The following is a 16,230-nucleotide window of genomic DNA, read 5'->3' as shown; positions in this document are numbered from 1 at the left end:
CAGTAGGGGGAGGCGAGTGCTTCTGGGATGTATTGTTTTATGCATTCTCTCACCCGCGTCCACACAAAAACGTACTCAAGAGAACGGAGGAGAATACAATCGGAGAATGAGTGTGGAGCATGGTAGTATGTTTGAAAAACACCCCTAGAGTTTGAGAGCCACAAGCCCCCCACTCACCCAGTAATTTTTGAACTGTCCCTAAATTATCCTATTAAAACACTACATGGGAAATACGTCATGAACTCACAACAATTCAAAGTGCAGAGTATAAAACATTACTTAGCCTAATATATTATTAACAGCCACAATAGCTGCCTACTGGTAGGTCTATTTTGAATCAATATTTAAACTCGCCACCACACTCTACCTTCCACTGGTGTTTCCCAAATGCAGTCCTCAGGTTGCCCCAGCAACACACATTCACATTTTAGAGCCAGACAAGCACACTTGATTCAATTTGTTAACTAATCCTCTTCAATTAGTTAAATCAGTCCAGAGCTACAACAACGTGTGCTGATTGAACCAAACTAAATACTTGAGGATGCAGGCATTGATCCCGCTACCTCTCGCATGCTAAGCGCGCTCTTTACCATTTAAGATAATCCCCCTGTGCCTCCAACAAGAAGTAGGAAATCTCAATGACCGCACTGCCAAATCCCTCGTCCATAAGAAAGGATACTTTTAAAAGTATGCTTGCTTCAGCTGTCTAAAAGTATTTTTCATGGTAAGTTCAGTAAAGGTTGAAGTAGTGACTGCAGTAAGCCCAGTGGTGGAAATAGTTGTATTGTTGGGTTAGTATCCAGAGCTACAACAACAATGTGTGCTGATTGAACTAAACTAAATAGTTGGAGGATGCGGGCATCGATCCCGCTACCTCTCGCATGCTAAGCGAGCGCTCTACCATTTGAGCTAATCCCCTGTGCCTCAACAAGAAGTAGGAAATCTCAATGACCGCACTGCCAAATCCTCGTCCATAAGAAAGGATACTTTTTAAAAAGTATGCTTGCTTCAGCTGTCTAAAAGTATTTTTCATGGTAAGTTCAGTAAAGGTTGAAGTAGTGACTGCAGTAAGCCCAGTGGTGGAAATAGTTGTATTGTTTGGTTAGTATGCAGAGCTACAACAATGTGTGCTGATTGAACTAAACTAAATAGTTGGAGGATGCGGGCATCGATCCCGCTACCTCTCGCATGCTAAGCGAGCGCTCTACCATTTGAGCTAATCCCTGTGCCTCCAACAAGAAGTAGGAAATCTCAATGACCGCACTGCCAAATCCTTCGTCCATAAGAAGGGATACTTTTAAAAAGTATGCTTGCTTCAGCTGTCTAAAATCATTTTTCATGGTAGTTCAGTAAAGGTTGAAATCGTGACTGCAGTAAGCCCAGTGGTGGAAATAGTTGTATTGTTGGGTTAGTGAGTTTTGTTGTATGATAGCAGAAAACTTGGAGGATGCAGGAGTTCCCTACCTGCTGGCTGTCTGTGGAATAACATTTGGATCAGTTGATCGGGGAAATGCATGTTAGTCAGTCCGAAACATGGTCACTGTTTTCCTGTCTTTTGTCGTGCTTATGCTCACTGCGTCTCAGTGGATCGCTCCAAGGCCTTTCTACTGGTAAGTTCAGAGGAGAGGACAGCCTTCCAGTAGAATAAATAAGAGTCACAGCTCCCAACATTTACTAACAAATGAACAGCTACTAAATCAAAGATCTGTCTCATAAACTACACATGTGCCTACATGTGATAACCAAAGGGGATTTTTGCTTACCCCAAGCGACCACATAATTTGTCCCTTTAATTTAAGTAATAATTCGGTGGTTTGGTGGGATTTCCTAAATTCCAGTGTGTTTCTGCTTGCTAAAACAAAGTCAAAAGAGAGAATGAACTGGCACACAGACTAAGATATTAGGACATGTTTAGTAGCAAAAAGAAGGCTGTCCATCATATCGAACAAAGCCATTATGACAAGGGCTCCTCCTCCCTGTAGGATAATAATAATAATGATTTATTCTATATAGCACTTTTCATTACACACATTACACACAGAATCTCAAAGTAGCTTTAAAAACTCAAATAAACTCAAGGTGATCTGGTACATACTTGGCCGATGGCTTCCAAAGCTTCAGATGATAATAATAAGATGGAGAGTGATGGAGTCTGTAGTTAGAGAGAGTTGAGGCAGTAAGACAGTTCACTTCAGATACTTAGCTTGCACTTGTATGTGTAGAGAACTGTGCAACATACCAATTATTTTCAATATGTATAAATATAGAGATAGAAATATATGTATGACTCCTGCTCTTTTTGTTTTACCTTTTTAATAAAGCACTTAAATGGGGATCCCTCTTAATGGTTCATGAGTAATTTGGTATTGTTAAGCATGTTTAACGTTACCTGCCTAAGTACCTTAGATCGCAAGCCCATAATTAGTCAATAGGCTGACTGGCAAGTTACTAGTATTGTTAACTAGCCAGATAGCCACAAAGCATTGTTAGCTAGCTAATGTTACCATGAAGAATTGATCTTACGTATTATTCGTTTTAGGTCATTTTTGTCCTGTTTAGCCATCTGGCTAGCTAAATTGTTACGATTCACATATCTAGCTGATAATTGTGAAGTCAAACGTTTGCTTTGTGTATATCTTGATTCGTCTATTGTTGCCATTGTCCTAAAGGCTGGAAGGAGGTTCAGTGAATGGGGTGGTGAAGCGTGAGGTAATACAGTAGGGGGAGTGCGAGTGCTTCTTAAATGTATTGTTTTATGCATTCTCTCACTCGCGTCCACACAAAAACGTACTCAAGAGAACGGAGTGAGAATACAATCGGAGCATGAGTGTGGAGCATGGTAGTATGTTTGGAAAACACCCCTAGAGTTTGAGAGCTACAAGCCCCCACTCACCCAGTAATTTTTGAACTGTCCCTAAATTATCCTATTAAAACACTACATGGGAAATACGTCATGAACTCACAATAATTCAAAGTGCAGAGTATAAAACATTACATAGCCTAATATATTATTAACAGCCACAATAGCGTCGTCTACTGGTAGGTCTATTTTGAATCAATATTTAAACTCGCCACCACACTCTACCTTCCACTGGTGTTTCCTAAATGCAGTCCTCAGGTTGCCCCAGCAACATTCACATTTTAGAGCCAGACAAGCACACTTGATTCAATTTGTTAACTAATCCTTCAATTAGTTAAATCAGTCCAGAGCTACAACAACGTGTGCTGATTGAACTAAACTAAATACTTGGAGGATGCAGGCATTGATCCTGCTACCTCTCGCATGCTAAGCAAGCGCTCTTTACCATTTAAGATAATCCCCTGTGCCTCCAACAAGAAGTATGAAATCTCAATGACCGCACTGCCAAATCCCTCGTCCATAAGAAAGGATACTTTTTAAAAAAGTATGCTTGCTTCAGCTGTCTAAAAGTATTTTTCATGGTAAGTTCAGTAAAGGTTGAAGTAGTGACTGCAGTAAGCCCAGTGGTGGAAATAGTTGTATTGTTGGGTTAGTATCCAGAGCTACAACAATGTGTGCTGATTGAACTAAACTAAATGGTTGGAGGATGCGGGCATCGATCCCGCTACCTCTCGCATGCTAAGGGAGCGCTCTACCATTTGAGCTAATCCCCCTGTGCCTGCAAAAGAAGTAGGAAATCTCAATGACCGCACTGCCAAATCCCTGTCCATAAGAAAGGATACTTTTAAAAAGTATGCTTGCTTCAGCTGTCTAAAATCATTTTTCATGGTAGTTCAGTAAAGGTTGAAATCGTGACTGCAGTAAGCCCAGTGGTGGAAATAGTTGTATTGTTGGGTTAGTGAGTTTTGGTTGTATGATAGCAGAAAACCTGCGAGTCTGGAGTTCCCCCTGCTGGCTGTCTGTGGAATAACATTAGGATCAGTTGATCGTGGGGAAATGCATGTTAGTCGTCCGAAACATGGTCACTGTTTTCCTGTCTTTTGTCATGCTTAGGCTCACTGCGTCTCAGTGGATCGCTCCAAGGCCTTTCTACTGTAAGCAGAGGAGAGGACAGCCTTCCAGTAGAATAAATAAGAGTCACAGCTCCCAACATTTACTAACAAATGAACAGCTACTAAATCAAAGATCTGTCTCATAAACTACACATGTGCCTGCCTACATGTGATAACCAAAGGGGATTTTTGCATTACCCCAAGCGACCACATAATTTGTCCCTTTAATTTAAGTAATAATTCGGTGGTTTGGTGGGATTTCCTAAATTCCAGTGTGTTTCTGCTTGCCACAACAAAGTCAAAAGAGAGAATGAACTGGCACACAGACTAAGATATTAGGACATGTTTAGTAGCAAAAAGAAGGCTGTCCATCATATCGCAAAGTCATTATGACAAGGGCTCCTCCTCCCCTGTAGGATAATAATAATAATGATTTATTCTATATAGCACTTTTCATTACACACATTACACACAGAATCTCAAAGTAGCTTTAAAAACTCAAATAAACTCAAGGTGATCTGGTACATACTTGGCGATGGCTTCCAAAGCTTCAGATGATAATAATAAGATGGAGAGTGATGGAGTCTGTAGTTAGAGAGGAGTTGAGGCAGTAAGACAGTTCACTTCAGATACTTAGCTTGCACTTGTATGTGCTAGAGAACTGTGCAACATACCAATTATTTTCAATATGTATAAATATAGAGATAGAAATATATGTATGACTCCTGCTCTTTTGTTTTACCTTTTAATAAAGCACTTAAATGGGGATCCCTCTTAATGGTTCATGAGTAATTTGGTATTGTTCAGCATGTTTAACGTTACCTGCCTAAGTACCTTAGATCGCAAGCCGATAATTAGTCAATAGGGCTGACTGGCTAGTTACTAGTATTGTTAACTAGCCAGATAGCCACAAAGCATTGTTAGCTAGCTAATGTTACCATGAAGAATTGACATCTATCTTACGTATTATTCGTTTTAGGTCATTTTTGTCCTGTTTAGCCATCTGGCTAGCTAAATTGTTACGATTCACATATCTAGCTGATAATTGTGAAGTCAAACGTTTGCTTTGTGTATATCTTGATTCGTCTATTGTTGCCATTGTCCTGGCTGGAAGGAGGTTCAGTGAATGGGGTGGTGAAGCGTGAGGTAATACAGTAGGGGAGTGCGAGTGCTTCTTAAATGTATTGTTTATGCATTCTCCTCACTCGCGTCCACACAAAAACGTACTCAAGAGAACGGAGTGGAGAATACAATCGGAGCATGAGTGTGGAGCATGGTAGTATGTTTGGAAAAAACACCCCTAGAGTTTGAGAGCTACAAGCCCCCACTCACCCAGTAATTTTTGAACTGTCCCTAAATTATCCTATTAAAACACTACATGGGAAATACGTCATGAACTCACAACAATTCAAAGTGCAGAGTATAAAACATTACTTAGCCTAATATATTATTAACAGCCACAATAGCGTCGTCTACTGGTAGGTCTATTTTGAATCAATATTTAAACTCGCCACCACACTCTACCTTCCACTGGTGTTTCCCAAATGCAGTCCTCAGGTTGCCCCAGCAACACACATTCACATTTTAGAGCCAGACAAGCACACTTGATTCAATTTGTTAACTAATCCTTCGATTAGTTAAATCAGTCCAGAGCTACAACAACGTGTGCTGATTGAACCAAACTAAATACTTGGAGGATGCAGGCACCGATCCCGATACCTCTCGCATGCTAAGCAAGCGCTCTTTACCATTTGAGATAATCCCCCTGTGCCTCCAACAAGAAGTAGGAAATCTCAATGACCGCAATGCCAAATCCCTCGTCCATAAGAAAGGATACTTTTTAAAAAGTATGCTTGCTTCAGCTGTCTAAAAGTATTTTTCATGGTAAGTTCAGTAAAGGTTGAAGTAGTGACTGCAGTAAGCCCAGTGGTGGAAATAGTTGTATTGTTGGGTTAGTATCCAGAGCTACAACAACAATGTGTGCTGATTGAACTAAACTAATAGTTGGAGGATGCGGGCATCGATCCCGCTACCTCTCGCATGCTAAGCGAGCGCTCTACCATTTGAGCTAATCCCCCTGTGCCTCCAACAAGAAGTAGGAAATCTCAATGACCGCACTGCCAAATCCCTCGTCCATAAGAAAGGATACTTTTTAAAAAGTATGCTTGCTTCAGCTGTCTAAAAGTATTTTTCATGGTAAGTTCAGTAAAGGTTGAAGTAGTGACTGCAGTAAGCCCAGTGGTGGAAATAGTTGTATTGTTTGGTTAGTATGCAGAGCTACAACAATGTGTGCTGATTGAACTAAACTAAATAGTTGGAGGATGCGGGCATCGATCCCGCTACCTCTCGCATGCTAAGCGAGCGCTCTACCATTTGAGCTAATCCCCCTAATCCCCCAAATCCTTCGTCCATAAAAAGGGATACTTTTTAAAAAGTATGCTTGCTTCAGCTGTCTAAAATCATTTTTCATGGTAGTTCAGTAAAGGTTGAAATCGTGACTGCAGTAAGCCCAGTGGTGGAAATAGTTGTATTGTTGGGTTAGTGAGTTTTGGGTGTATGATAGCAGAAAAACCTGCGAGTCTGGAGTTCCCCCTGCTGGCTGTCTGTGGAATAACATTAGGATCAGTTGATCGTGGGGAAATGCATGTTAGTCGTCCGAAACATGGTCACTGTTTTCCTGTCTTTTGTCGTGCTTATGCTCACTGCGTCTCAGTGGATCGCTCCAAGGCCTTTCTACTGTAAGCAGAGGAGAGGACAGCCTTCCAGTAGAATAAATAAGAGTCACAGCTCCCAACATTTACTAACAAATGAACAGCTACTAAATCAAAGATCTGTCTCATAAACTACACATGTGCCTGCCTACATGTGATAACCAAAGGGGATTTTTGCATTACCCCAAGCGACCACATAATTTGTCCCTTTAATTTAAGTAATAATTCGGTGGTTTGGTGGGATTTCCTAAATTCCAGTGTGTTTCTGCTTGCCACAACAAAGTCAAAAGAGAGAATGAACTGGCACACAGACTAAGATATTAGGACATGTTTAGTAGCAAAAGAAGGCTGTCCATCATATCGCAAAGCCATTATGACAAGGGCTCCTCCTCCCCTGTAGGATAATAATAATAATGATTTATTCTATATAGCACTTTTCATTACACACATTACACACAGAATCTCAAAGTAGCTTTAAAAACTCAAATAAACTCAAGGTGATCTGGTACATACTTGGCCGATGGCTTCCAAAGCTTCAGATGATAATAATAAGATGGAGAGTGATGGAGTCTGTAGTTAGAGAGGAGTTGAGGCAGTAAGACAGTTCACTTCAGATACTTAGCTTGCACTTGTATGTGCTAGAGAACTGTGCAACATACCAATTATTTTCAATATGTATAAATATAGAGATAGAAATATATGTATGACTCCTGCTCTTTTTGTTTTACCTTTTAATAAAGCACTTAAATGGGGATCCCTCTTAATGGTTCATGAGTAATTTGGTATTGTTCAGCATGTTTAACGTTACCTGCCTAAGTACCTTAGATCGCAAGCCGATAATTAGTCAATAGGGCTGACTGGCTAGTTACTAGTATTGTTAACTAGCCAGATAGCCACAAAGCATTGTTAGCTAGCTAATGTTACCATGAAGAATTGACATCTATCTTACGTATTATTCGTTTTAGGTCATTTTTGTCCTGTTTAGCCATCTGGCTAGCTAAATTGTTACGATTCACATATCTAGCTGATAATTGTGAAGTCAAACGTTTGCTTTGTGTATATCTTGATTCGTCTATTGTTGCCATTGTCCTGGCTGGAAGGAGGTTCAGTGAATGGGGTGGTGAAGCGTGAGGTAATACAGTAGGGGAGTGCGAGTGCTTCTTAAATGTATTGTTTTATGCATTCTCCTCACTCGCGTCCACACAAAACGTACTCAAGAGAACGGAGTGGAGAATACAATCGGAGCATGAGTGTGGAGCATGGTAGTATGTTTGGAAAAACACCCTAGAGTTTGAGAGCTACAAGCCCCCACTCACCCAGTAATTTTTGAACTGTCCCTAAATTATCCTATTAAAACACTACATGGGAAATACGTCATGAACTCACAACAATTCAAAGTGCAGAGTATAAAACATTACTTAGCCTAATATATTATTAACAGCCACAATAGCGTCGTCTACTGGTAGGTCTATTTTGAATCAATATTTAAACTCGCCACCACACTCTACCTTCCACTGGTGTTTCCCAAATGCAGTCCTCAGGTTGCCCCAGCAACACACATTCACATTTTAGAGCCAGACAAGCACACTTGATTCAATTTGTTAACTAATCCTTCGATTAGTTAAATCAGTCCAGAGCTACAACAACGTGTGCTGATTGAACCAAACTAAATACTTGGAGGATGCAGGCACCGATCCCGATACCTCTCGCATGCTAAGCAAGCGCTCTTTACCATTTGAGATAATCCCCCTGTGCCTCCAACAAGAAGTAGGAAATCTCAATGACCGCAATGCCAAATCCCTCGTCCATAAGAAAGGATACTTTTAAAAAGTATGCTTGCTTCAGCTGTCTAAAAGTATTTTTCATGGTAAGTTCAGTAAAGGTTGAAGTAGTGACTGCAGTAAGCCCAGTGGTGGAAATAGTTGTATTGTTGGGTTAGTATCCAGAGCTACAACAACAATGTGTGCTGATTGAACTAAACTAAATAGTTGGAGGATGCGGGCATCGATCCCGCTACCTCTCGCATGCTAAACGAGCGCTCTACCATTTGAGCTAATCCCCTGTGCCTCCAACAAGAAGTAGGAAATCTCAATGACCGCACTGCCAAATCCCTCGTCCATAAGAAAGGATACTTTTTAAAAAGTATGCTTGCTTCAGCTGTCTAAAAGTATTTTTTCATGGTAAGTTCAGTAAAGGTTGAAGTAGTGACTGCAGTAAGCCCAGTGGTGGAAATAGTTGTATTGTTTGGTTAGTATGCAGAGCTACAACAATGTGTGCTGATTGAACTAAACTAAATAGTTGGAGGATGCGGGCATCGATCCCGCTTACCTCTCGCATGCTAGAACCATTTGAGCTAATCCCCCTGTGCCTGCAACAAGAAGTAGGAAATCTCAATGACCGCACTGCCAAATCCTTCGTCCATAAGAAGGGATACTTTTTAAAAGTATGCTTGCTTCAGCTGTCTAAAATCATTTTTCATGGTAGTTCAGTAAAGGTTGAAATCGTGACTGCAGTAAGCCCAGTGGTGGAAATAGTTGTATTGTTGGGTTAGTGAGTTTTGGGTGTATGATAGCAGAAAAACCTGCGAGTCTGGAGTTCCCCCTGCTGGCTGTCTGTGGAATAACATTAGGATCAGTTGATCGTGGGGAAATGCATGTTAGTCGTCCGAAACATGGTCACTGTTTTCCTGTCTTTTGTCATGCTTATGCTCACTGCGTCTCAGTGGATCGCTCCAAGGCCTTTCTACTGTAAGCAGAGGAGAGGACAGCCTTCCAGTAGAATAAATAAGAGTCACAGCTCCCAACATTTACTAACAAATGAACAGCTACTAAATCAAAGATCTGTCTCATAAACTACACATGTGCCTGCCTACATGTGATAACCAAAGGGATTTTGCATTACCCCAAGCGACCACATAATTTGTCCCTTTAATTTAAGTAATAATTCGGTGGTTTGGTGGGATTTCCTAAATTCCAGTGTGTTTCTGCTTGCCACAACAAAGTCAAAAGAGAGAATGAACTGGCACACAGACTAAGATATTAGGACATGTTTAGTAGCAAAAGAAGGCTGTCCATCATATCGCAAAGCCATTATGACAAGGGCTCCTCCTCCCCTGTAGGATAATAATAATAATGATTTATTCTATATAGCACTTTTCATTACACACATTACACACAGAATCTCAAAGTAGCTTTAAAAACTCAAATAAACTCAAGGTGATCTGGTACATACTTGGCCGATGGCTTCCAAAGCTTCAGATGATAATAATAAGATGGAGAGTGATGGAGTCTGTAGTTAGAGAGGAGTTGAGGCAGTAAGACAGTTCACTTCAGATACTTAGCTTGCACTTGTATGTGTAGAGAACTGTGCAACATACCAATTATTTTCAATATGTATAAATATAGAGATAGAAATATATGTATGACTCCTGCTCTTTTTGTTTTACCTTTTAATAAAGCACTTAAATGGGGATCCCTCTTAATGGTTCATGAGTAATTTGGTATTGTTCAGCATGTTTAACGTTACCTGCCTAAGTACCTTAGATCGTTCCCATAATTAGTCAATAGGGCTGACTGGCTAGTTACTAGTACTGTTAACTAGCCAGATAGCCACAAAGCATTGTTAGCTAGCTAATGTTACCATGAAGAATTGATCTATCTTACGTATTATTCGTTTTAGGTCATTTTTGTCCTGTTTAGCCATCTGGCTAGCTAAATTGTTACGATTCACATATCTAGCTGATAATTGTGAAGTCAAACGTTTGCTTTGTGTATATCTTGATTCGTCTATTGTTGCCATTGTCCTGGCTGGAAGGAGGTTCAGTGAATGGGGTGGTGAAGCGTGAGGTAATACAGTAGGGAGTGCGAGTGCTTCTTAAATGTATTGTTTTATGCATTCTCCTCACTCGCGTCCACACAAAAACGTACTCAAGAGAACGGAGTGGAGAATACAATCGGAGCATGAGTGTGGAGCATGGTAGTATGTTTGGAAAAACACCCCTAGAGTTTGAGAGCTACAAGCCCCCACTCACCCAGTAATTTTTGAACTGTCCCTAAATTATCCTATTAAAACACTACATGGGAAATACGTCATGAACTCACAACAATTCAAAGTGCAGAGTATAAAACATTACATAGCCTAATATATTATTAACAGCCACAATAGCGTCGTCTACTGGTAGGTCTATTTTGAATCAATATTTAAACTCGCCACCACACTCTACCTTCCACTGGTGTTTCCCAAATGCAGTCCTCAGGTTGCCCCAGCAACACACATTCACATTTTAGAGCCAGACAAGCACACTTGATTCAATTTGTTAACTAATCCTTCAATTAGTTAAATCAGTCCAGAGCTACAACAACGTGTGCTGATTGAACCAAACTAAATACTTGGAGGATGCAGGCATTGATCCCGCTACCTCTCGCATGCTAAGCAAGCGCTCTTTACCATTTAAGATAATCCCCCTGTGCCTCCAACAAGAAGTATGAAATCTCAATCCGCAGCCAAATCCTCGTCCATAAGAAAGGATACTTTTAAAAAGTATGCTTGCTTCAGCTGTCTAAAAGGGTAAGTTCAGTAAAGGTTGAAGTAGTGACTGCAGTAAGCCCAGTGGTGGAAATAGTTGTATTGTTGGGTTAGTATCCAGAGCTACAACAACAATGTGTGCTGATTGAACTAAACTAAATGGTTGGAGGATGCGGGCTTCGATCCCGCTACCTCTCGCATTAAGCACCATTTGAGCTAATCCCCCTGTGGCTCCACAAGAAGTAGGAAATCTCAATGACCGCAAAATCCCTCGTCCATAAGAAAGGATACTTTTAAAAGTATGCTTGCTTCTATAAGTTCAGTAAAGGTTGAAGTAGTGACTGCAGTAAGCCCAGTGGTGGAAATAGTTGTATTGTTTGGTTAGTATGCAGAGCTACAACAATGTGTGCTTTGAACTAAACTAAATAGATGGAGGATGCGGGCACCCCACTACCTTTGCATGCTAAAGCGCTCTACCATTTGTAATTGTGCCTTATGAAATCTCAATGACCGCACTGTCCATAAGAAAGGATACTTTTTAAAAGTATGCTTGCTTCAGCTGTCTAAAAGTATTTTTCAAAGTCGTAAAGGTTGAAGTAGTGACTGCAGTAAGCCCAGTGGTGGAAATAGTTGCAGTATCCAGAGCTACAACAACAATGTGTGCTGATTGAACTAAACTAAATGGTTGGAGGATGCGGGCATCGATCCCGCTACCTCTCGCATGCTAAGCGAGCGCTCTACCATTTGAGCTAATCCCCTGTGTCTCCAACAAGAAGTAAAATCTCAATGACCGCACTGCCAAATCCCTCGTCCATAAGAAAGGATACTTTTTAAAAAGTATGCTTGCTTCAGCTGCATGGTAAGTTCAGTAAAGGTTGAAGTAGTGACTGCAGTAAGCCCAGTGGTGGAAATAGTTGTATTGTTTGGTTAGTATGCAGAGCTACAACAATGTGTGCTGATTGAACTAAACTAAATAGTTGGAGGATGCGGGCATCGATCCCGCTACCTCTCGCATGCTAAGCCCGCCTACCATTTGAGCTAATCCCTGTGCCTCCAACAAGGAGTATGAAATCTCAATGACCGCACTGCCAAATCCCTTTGTCCATAAGAAAGGATACTTTTTAAAAGTATGCTTGCTTCAGCTGTCTAAAAGTATTTTTCATGGTAAGTTCAGTAAAGGTTGAAGTAGTGACTGCAGTAAGCCCAGTGGTGGAAATAGTTGTATTGTTGGGTTAGTATCCAGAGCTACAACAACAATGTGTGCTGATTGAACTAAACTAAATAGTTGGAGGATGCGGGCATCGATCCCGCCTGCTGGCTAATCCCCCTGTGCCTCCAACAAGAAGTAGGAAATCTCAATGACCGCACTGCCAAATCCTCGTCCATAAGAAAGGATACTTTTTAAAAGTATGCTTGCTTCAGCTGTCTAAAAGTATTTTCATGGTAAGTTCAGTAAAGGTTGAAGTAGTGACTGCAGTAAGCCCAGTGGTGGAAATAGTTGTATTGTTTGGTTAGTATGCAGAGCTAAACAATGTGTGCTGATTGAACTAAACTAAATAGTTGGAGGATGCGGGCATCGATCCCGCTACCTCTCGCATGCTACTGTAGCGCTCTACCATTTGAGCTAATCCCCCTGTGCCTCCAACAAGAAGTAGGAAATCTCAATGACCGCACTGCCAAATCCTTCGTCCATAAGAAGGGATACTTTTTAAAAAGTATGCTTGCTTCAGCTGTCTAAAATCATTTTTCATGGTAGTTCAGTAAAGGTTGAAATCGTGACTGCAGTAAGCCCAGTGGTGGAAATAGTTGTATTGTTGGGTTAGTGAGTTTTGGGTGTATGATAGCAGAAAAACCTGCGAGTCTGGAGTTCCCCCTGCTGGCTGTCTGTGGAATAACATTAGGATCAGTTGATCGTGGGGAAATGCATGTTAGTCGTCCGAAACATGGTCACTGTTTTCCTGTCTTTTGTCGTGCTTATGCTCACTGCGTCTCAGTGGATCGCTCCAAGGCCTTTCTACTGTAAGCAGAGGAGAGGACAGCCTTCCAGTAGAATAAATAAGAGTCACAGCTCCCAACATTTACTAACAAATGAACAGCTACTAAATCAAAGATCTGTCTCATAAACTACACATGTGCCTACATGTGATAACCAAAGGGGATTTTTGCATTACCCCAAGCGACCACATAATTTGTCCCTTTAATTTAAGTAATAATTCGGTGGTTTGGTGGGATTTCCTAAATTCCAGTGTGTTTCTGCTTGCCACAACAAAGTCAAAAGAGAGAATGAACTGGCACACAGACTAAGATATTAGGACATGTTTAGTAGCAAAAAGAAGGCTGTCCATCATATCGCAAAGCCATTATGACAAGGGCTCCTCCTCCCCTGTAGGATAATAATAATAATGATTTATTCTATATAGCACTTTTCATTACACACATTACACACAGAATCTCAAAGTAGCTTTAAAAACTCAAATAAACTCAAGGTGATCTGGTACATACTTGGCCGATGGCTTCCAAAGCTTCAGATGATAATAATAAGATGGAGAGTGATGGAGTCTGTAGTTAGAGAGGAGTTGAGGCAGTAAGACAGTTCACTTCAGATACTTAGCTTGCACTTGTATGTGTAGAGAACTGTGCAACATACCAATTATTTTCAATATGTATAAATATAGAGATAGAAATATATGTATGACTCCTGCTCTTTTTGTTTTACCTTTTAATAAAGCACTTAAATGGGGATCCCTCTTAATGGTTCATGAGTAATTTGGTATTGTTCAGCATGTTTAACGTTACCTGCCTAAGTACCTTAGATCGCAAGCCCATAATTAGTCAATAGGGCTGACTGGCAAGTTACTAGTACTGTTAACTAGCCAGATAGCCACAAAGCATTGTTAGCTAGCTAATGTTACCATGAAGAATTGATCTTACGTATTATTCGTTTTAGGTCATTTTTGTCCTGTTTAGCCATCTGGCTAGCTAAATTGTTACGATTCACATATCTAGCTGATAATTGTGAAGTCAAACGTTTGCTTTGTGTATATCTTGATTCGTCTATTGTTGCCATTGTCCTGGCTGGAAGGAGGTTCAGTGAATGGGGTGGTGAAGCGTGAGGTAATACAGTAGGGGGAGTGCGAGTGCTTCTTAAATGTATTGTTTTATGCATTCTCCTCACTCGCGTCCACACAAAAACGTACTCAAGAGAACGGAGTGGAGAATACAATCGGAGCATGAGTGTGGAGCATGGTAGTATGTTTGGAAAAACACCCCTAGAGTTTGAGAGCTACAAGCCCCCACTCACCCAGTAATTTTTGAACTGTCCCTAAATTATCCTATTAAAACACTACATGGGAAATACGTCATGAACTCACAACAATTCAAAGTGCAGAGTATAAAACATTACTTAGCCTAATATATTATTAACAGCCACAATAGCGTTGTCTACTGGTAGGTCTATTTTGAATCAATATTTAAACTCGCCACCACACTCTACCTTCCACTGGTGTTTCCCAAATGCAGTCCTCAGGTTGCCCCAGCAACACACATTCACATTTTAGAGCCAGACAAGCACACTTGATTCAATTTGTTAACTAATCCTTCGATTAGTTAAATCAGTCCAGAGCTACAACAACGTGTGCTGATTGAACCAAACTAAATACTTGGAGGATGCAGGCATCGATCCCGCTACCTCTCGCATGCTAAGCAAGCGCTCTATACCATTTGAGATAATCCCCTGTGCCTCCAACAAGAAGTATGAAATCTCAATGACCGCACTGCCAAATCCCTCGTCCATAAGAAAGGATACTTTTTAAAAAGTATGCTTGCTTCAGCTGTCTAAAAGTATTTTTCATGGTAAGTTCAGTAAAGGTTGAAGTAGTGACTGCAGTAAGCCCAGTGGTGGAAATAGTTGTATTGTTGGGTTAGTATCCAGAGCTACAACAACAATGTGTGCTGATTGAACTAAACTAAATGGTTGGAGGATGCGGGCATCGATCCCGCTACCTCTCGCATGCTAAGCAAGCGCTCTACCATTTGAGCTAATCCCCCTGTGCCTGCAAAAAGAAGTAGGAAATCTCAATGACCGCACTGCCAAATCCCTCGTCCATAAGAAAGGATACTTTTTAAAAAGTATGCTTGCTTCAGCTGTCTAAAATCATTTTTCATGGTAGTTCAGTAAAGGTTGAAATCGTGACTGCAGTAAGCCCAGTGGTGGAAATAGTTGTATTGTTGGGTTAGTGAGTTTTGGGTGTATGATAGCAGAAAAACCTGCGAGTCTGGAGTTCCCCCTGCTGGCTGTCTGTGGAATAACATTAGGATCAGTTGATCGTGGGGAAATGCATGTTAGTCGTCCGAAACATGGTCACTGTTTTCCTGTCTTTTGTCATGCTTATGCTCACTGCGTCTCAGTGGATCGCTCAAGGCCTTTCTACTGTAAGCAGAGGAGAGGACAGCCTTCCAGTAGAATAAATAAGAGTCACAGCTCCCAACATTTACTAACAAATGAACAGCTACTAAATCAAAGATCTGTCTCATAAACTACACATGTGCCTGCTACATGTGATAACCAAAGGGGATTTTTGCATTACCCCAAGACCACATAATTTGTCCCTTTAATTTAAGTAATAATTCGGTGGTTTGGTGGGTTTCCTAAATTCCAGTGTGTTTCTGCTTGCCACAACAAAGTCAAAAGAGAGAATGAACTGGCACACAGACTAAGATATTAGGACATGTTTAGTAGCAAAAGAAGGCTGTCCATCATATCGCAAAGTCATTATGACAAGGGCTCCTCCTCCCTGTAGGATAATAATAATAATGATTTATTCTATATAGCACTTTTCATTACACACATTACACACAGAATCTCAAAGTAGCTTTAAAAACTCAAATAAACTCAAGGTGATCTGGTACATACTTGGCCGATGGCTTCAAAGCTTCAGATGATAATAATAAGATGGAGAGTGATGGAGTCTGTAGTTAGAGAGGAGTTGAGGCAGTAAGACAGTTCACTTCAGATACTTAGCTT

General features: G+C 40.8%; 3 non-coding genes across 3 annotated transcripts; all 3 read right to left on the bottom strand.

Moving 5' to 3' along the window:
* Window positions 1–5,977: 5,977 nt before the first annotated feature.
* Window positions 5,978–6,050, bottom strand: trnaa-agc (transfer RNA alanine (anticodon AGC)). The gene has a single exon. It is a non-coding gene; the product is annotated as a tRNA-Ala (tRNA).
* A 237-nt stretch (window positions 6,051–6,287) lies between these two features.
* On the bottom strand, window positions 6,288–6,360 carry trnaa-agc (transfer RNA alanine (anticodon AGC)). Its single transcript has one exon. It is a non-coding gene; the product is annotated as a tRNA-Ala (tRNA).
* An 8,821-nt stretch (window positions 6,361–15,181) lies between these two features.
* trnaa-agc (transfer RNA alanine (anticodon AGC)) lies at window positions 15,182–15,254 on the bottom strand. The gene has a single exon. It is a non-coding gene; the product is annotated as a tRNA-Ala (tRNA).
* Window positions 15,255–16,230: the final 976 nt, after the last annotated feature.

This window comes from Oncorhynchus keta, chromosome 30 (genome assembly GCF_023373465.1).
Source record: "Oncorhynchus keta strain PuntledgeMale-10-30-2019 chromosome 30, Oket_V2, whole genome shotgun sequence".
Lineage (NCBI taxonomy): Eukaryota > Metazoa > Chordata > Actinopteri > Salmoniformes > Salmonidae > Oncorhynchus > Oncorhynchus keta.
Note: the sequence above shows the minus strand (reverse complement) of the source record. Positions and strands in the feature narration are given on the sequence as shown.